This window comes from Octodon degus, unplaced genomic scaffold, assembly GCF_000260255.1.
Source record: "Octodon degus isolate 3935 unplaced genomic scaffold, OctDeg1.0 scaffold00085, whole genome shotgun sequence".
In the NCBI taxonomy this organism is placed as follows: Eukaryota; Metazoa; Chordata; class Mammalia; order Rodentia; family Octodontidae; genus Octodon; species Octodon degus.
This window is the reverse complement of record NW_004524661.1, coordinates 11265324-11271022: the sequence shown is the minus strand read 5'-3', so window position 1 is coordinate 11271022 and position 5699 is coordinate 11265324. Positions and strand designations below refer to the sequence as shown.

The following is a 5699-nucleotide window of genomic DNA, read 5'->3' as shown; positions in this document are numbered from 1 at the left end:
AAGACATCTGTGAGAAATTGGAAGACTGTTCATGCTTAAACACAGCCTAGCCTATCCCATTGGGTGTTCTCTCATAACTGTTGCCCACTGTCTTAGTGCAGTTGACACAGCAGTGGTACAATGCACTGACACCTGTGAGTTTGACCCAACACATAGAAATGGTAGGGTAGATGACTGTTCTTGTACTGTCACTTTTAATCTCAAATATGATAAGTTGTTAAAAGGTGAAAACGATGTGACCAATATGGGAATATAGTGTGCTGGTACAGAGGTTTCACTCTGGTGTTGGTGAGGCCATCCAAGAAGTTGTTAAGTCATGTGAAGTAGAAATAAGTGAGGAGACATCGGTGAGGCAATCCATAGTCTGCATGGGTTTGATTTGGGCTGCACACAATACACGTGGGGAAGACTGCAAGTCATGAAGGGGGCAGCAGAAATGGAGGAAGGAGAAGTGCTGTCATTGAAACCCTTGGTAGCACAGGAAGAGGTGTTCGTGGTGATGTGAAGTGTTCACCTTACATGAAATACTGCGATGGTGGACGTGTGTCGATTAGGGCTCCAGGAACACAACACTACTTAAATATCATCAGTGAAAACATTGACACTCTTGCCTTCTGCCACAGATGGTTAGATTGCCTGGGGAAAAGTATCTGATGTGGGCATTGTAAATCCATATCCATAATACGTGACATCAAAGGATCACACACAGTGCAGCTTGAACACACTGTACTGCTGTGTTCAGCTTGTAAAGTTGTCAGCAGAGGGGATGCCTGTTAAAGCTCAGACCAAAGCCACCTCAGCACCTTTATTTTCTAAGCTTTGTTGGAAGACACTGTACCAGAATCAACTTGCAACATGCTGCGAACACGCTCCAGTAAAGGTGGACCTGTGTTATACTTTTGTCCACATTTAAAAGAATTTGATTTTGATCAAAGGCAAACCAATTAAGGAAAGAGCTTTCAGGACTTTCAAATATTCACTGTGTCATGTCTGTGTCCACCACCACCCTATGTAAGAAATGCTATTAAGTTCATATTAGGTAAGAATGACATGTTTTGTTTGGAACACATAAGTCATATTTTTTTGTGTTTATATTGCAGTATTCTCATTTAAATACTTAAATTGGCTGACTGTGTCTTTTGCACCTGTGCCCTCTGGTGTTGCCTTTTAATTTCCTGAAATCCTTTCTAAAAACTAAAGACATTTTCAAATGTAAAAAAGAAAATACTGTTGATGGTATGTTTATAAGGATATTTTACAATGTATTTAACCCCCGTCCTTAGACATATGAAGTAAAAGTTCAACATTCTCAACCAAAATGTCTTTTGATTTTTTTTTTTTTTTTTTTTTTTTTTTTTTGCAGAACCGGGGATTGAACTCAGATCCTTGTGTTTGCCAGTCAAGCGCTTATCCTACTGAGCCATCTCCCCAGCCCCCTGTCTTTTGATATTTTATTTTCCATTGCTAAATACCTGTTTAGTACCTTTATCTCACTCTGAACGTTTTAACTCTTTCACCTGCAGTACATACCATCATATCAGCATTTCTGTAACAGTTACTATGAAATGATCCCCCTGTTCTGTAGCCTTAGTTCAAGGTTATAGAGGACTTCTCTAAACTGTAAAAGACTTAAAACACTACAGTCTGCACGTCCTTCTACCACTGCTTCTGCCTGGGAGAGAGCAACCATGGCCTGATGAGCCTCTAAAACCGTGAGCCCAGTCTCTTCCTGTTGATGTCACACATGTCGGGTGTTTTGTCCCAGTGTCACAGTATACAACCACAGCCACATCAAGGATGAAGATTACTCCGAGACAAGATTTAATTCAATCACCAAGAACTCTGAAGGGCTGCTGTTGGGCATAAGAGCCTCAGGAAAACAGCAACCCTCTGCAGAGCTGAGACCTCTGTGGTTATTTATGTGTATTTCAAGGACATGAGAACAGAGATACAGAAGAAAAGCATTCCGCAACACATTGAACAGAGGCTTTGTAGGAGCCAGGGCTAGAATGGGATGGTTTGTTATGTACCAACCTAGTTTAGACGATCTTATCAGTGCAGAGGGAACACATTGGCCAAGGTGAATATCTTTAACAGTAACTTGCTCTTAATTCTGCTGACCGTTGCCGTGTCTGTAGATTTTACTCTAAACACTAAGACTACATTCCAGGAGCATAGGAACGGTCATTCCTCCAAGCCCCTTTCTCAGTGCACTCAGGCTGGATTACTCCTTTGGCCAGCATCTCCCCACATCCCAGTAATAGAAAAGTGACCAATATAATATGTAACCAGACAGTTACATTCAAAATAACTTTTCAAAGAGCCAGCCAAATAGCTCAGCAGATTAAAGCACCTGCAAAAAATAAAAAAAAAAAATTTAAAAAGCACCTGCAAGCAGGAGGAGTTCCATTCCTGGGCCTGCTGTGCCGGCCGTGCCCCCAGGGCGTGCTGAGCTGGCAATTGACACGGCATGCTGGCATGTGTCTGTAATCCCAGCTTTTTGGAGGCTGTAAACAGGAGAATAGCTATGAGTCTGATCTAGGGGCTAGGGAGATGGCTCAGTAGAATAAGCGCTTCCCTGGCAAGCTCAAGGGCCTGAGTTCAATCCCCGATTCTGAAAAAAAAAAAGATCCTGAATACCCTGTAAACCCTGCCCTAAAATATATAAATAACTTTTCATAATTGTTTCATTAAATCTTAATGCTTGGTTGAGTTTTTCAGTGAATATTTGAATTCAGAGGAAATGTAGAAATTAGCGATATTTTCTAATAAGTTTAAATGGTTCAAAACTGTTGTTAGCCAAATTGAAGTAACATCGCAGTAGAGAGGCAAGGTACACTGCTCAAACTCCTCTGCCAACTTCTCAAACTCTGCTAACTGGGGGGATTTCTTTTCACTACTGTCATGCATGGATGCCCCCAAAGAGACCACAGTGCTACAGCTGAGCACTTTACATTAGTGGCTGTACACCAATACCAACATCAGGTAGAAGCATCTACTCTGAGCTCATGTCTTTTAGACATTGATGATAGGAAAGTTCCCATGAGATGACGCATGGGCTGGCAGAGGGGGCAGTGGAACTAAAACAGGGACTATGAGCTATTAGGCTACTCTGTGAATCTGATTTTTTTTTTTTTTTTTTTTTGTGGAACTGGGGATTGAACTCAGGACTTTGTGCTTGCCAGGCAAGTGCTTACTCTACTGAGCTATCTCTCCAGCCCTATTCTGTGTAACTTGTGCCCTTCATGGCCTGCTTTGCTCAGCCACATACATACCACTTCCACTTACTGGTGTGCTGTGCACATCCAACTTTCTGGCTTGTTCCATCAGACAGCACCCAGCTCATGGGCGACAGCTCGGGCCACGTGATAATTTGGTGAAGTGTAAAATGTGAAGTGTAAAATTTTTACAAAGCCAAAGAGTAAACCAAAGACATCATCTCAGCACAGGTTATCTGCCAAGGACAGCAGGATTTGGTTCACAATTGTAAGGACTCAGAGTCTAGGAACAGTGTCAAAATGCAGAACAATCCACTTTAAAGCAATCTACCTGTTGCAGAGCTTCCTTCTATTCTGGACCCCATTCAAAACTAGCAGGTTTTGAAGTCATTCAGTGTAGCCCACAATGACAGAACCAAATGAAGAATGCATCATGTCCACAATCCAAAGGGGATGCCAGGGAGATGGCTCAGTGGAATAAGCACTTCCCTGGCAAGCATAAGGGCCTGAGTTCAATTCCCTGGTTCTGCCAAAAAAAAAGAAAAGAAACAAAGGGGACTACTATGCATGGAATCTTGGCTGTGGAAGAGGAAAGGGATAGCCACCTACCCTTTACTTTAGAAGCATGCCCTTTGCAACCTGGCCCTTAGACATTATGCTGAGGTCATAGGCCCTTGGAACTTTTGTCAGATTTGTTTCGTACCGGGGCCAGGGAGATGGCTCAGTGGAATAAGCTCTTCCCTGGCAAGCGCAAGGACCTGAGTTCAATTCCCTGGTTCCGACAAAAAAAAAAAAAAAAAAGATTTGTTTCATACCCTCTCATATGCAAATGTCTTACCAGTGTGTCGCATGTCTAGAGTAATAGCTACTTCTCAATGAGTCCAGTCAGCATAATGCCATCAGTGTAATGGGCCATAGTAATGTCTTGCAGAAGAAAAAGATGATCAAGGTCACTGAGTCCTAAATTATGACAAAGAGGTTGAAACTTGATATACCCTCTGAGAAAGGACACTAACGTACTGCTGACCTTGCAAACTCCTGGTCCCCCTTACAAACACAGATGAGGAAAAACGCATTTTTCAGATGAATATTTGCAAACCAGCTATTGGGCTGAGTTAAGTTACTTAAGCAGTGAAACCACATCTGTAATTGGAGTTTCTGCCTAATAACTAGCCAAGATTCACCTATCTTCTGTATAGGTTTAGTAGGCGAGTTGAATGGGGATGTGGTGGGAATTACCACCCTTGCATTTGTCAAGTACTTTTTCAGGTTAGCAGTATGAGTTACAATACTCTTGCATGCTGGACAGCTGCAGTCAACTACAGCTCTTGGTCACCCACGCAATTGGAAGAGAAAAACAACTGATACCTTTTCAGTGTACTATGTTACCAGAAATATATATATAGATATAGTGTTCTCCTATGTTACATCTACAAAACCCTGGTCTGTGTCTCCTTTGCCCATTTAACCATTCTGTTGTTCATGTTGAGTGCAGTTCAGGCATACCCAGCAGAATGATATCTGGTCAGTGATAGACTATGCATACATAATGATCCCTTAAGATTCAAATGGAGCTGAAAAACTCTGTCCTAGTGACCCCCTAATAACATTGAGACAGTGCAGTGTATGTCTGCAGTGACGCTAGTGTAAGGAAACTCATCACACTGCCAGTCGTGTAAAAGTACGTGTTATACAAACAAGCATGAATAATACATAATATTGGTTACTAATTGTGACTTACTGGTTTATACATTTATAGTACTATATTGAATCTTAGTGTTTTAAGAGTGTGCCTTTTGTGAAAGAAATGTTAATGTATAACTGCCGTGTAGCCATATGCAGTGTGGGGAGTACTCAGAATTGTAAGTTCAGTGTCAGCCTGAATAACTGAGCTAGATCTCATCTCAGACAAAAAAAAAAAAAAGAAAAAGAAAAAGACCAGCAACATGTTATGCCATCTCTGAACTAGAAAAGCAGGAAAGAAAGCCTGTGGTACAAGTTAGTGGTCCAAGCCCGAAGGCCTGAGAACGAGGGTGGGTGTGAGTATGGATGTCAAGCACGCATGGTGCAGTCAATGTTTGCTTTTTAAATTGCTCTTTAAAAATTCCTTATATGCCTGGCTGTGGTGGTGCATATCTGTAATCAAAGCACAGGGGAGGCTGAGACAGGAGGTCACAAATTGAAGCCCTGCCTCAGCAATTTAGTAAGACCCTGTCTCGGTACAAAAAATTAAAACATGGGCTGGGGATACAGCCAAGCTCTGAAGTCCTGGGTTCAATCTCCAGTAACCCTTCTTTCCCCCTAAATTCCTCTTATATCCTGGGAGTTAGTACTTTGTTTCTCATGCCTCACATATACTTCCTCCTAATTTGGATTCTGACTTGGTTCATTATCATTATTGTTAAATAATTATAAAAAGTTTCTGTAGTCTATTGAGATTTTCCTTTTTTTTTTTTTTTTGGCAGAACCGGGGATTGAACT

At 41.6% G+C, this 5699-nt stretch overlaps 1 pseudogene; it reads left to right on the top strand.

Annotated features, from left to right (window-relative positions):
* On the top strand, window positions 1-896 carry LOC111818276 (annotated as a pseudogene).
* The last annotated feature ends 4803 nt before the right edge of the window (window positions 897-5699 follow it).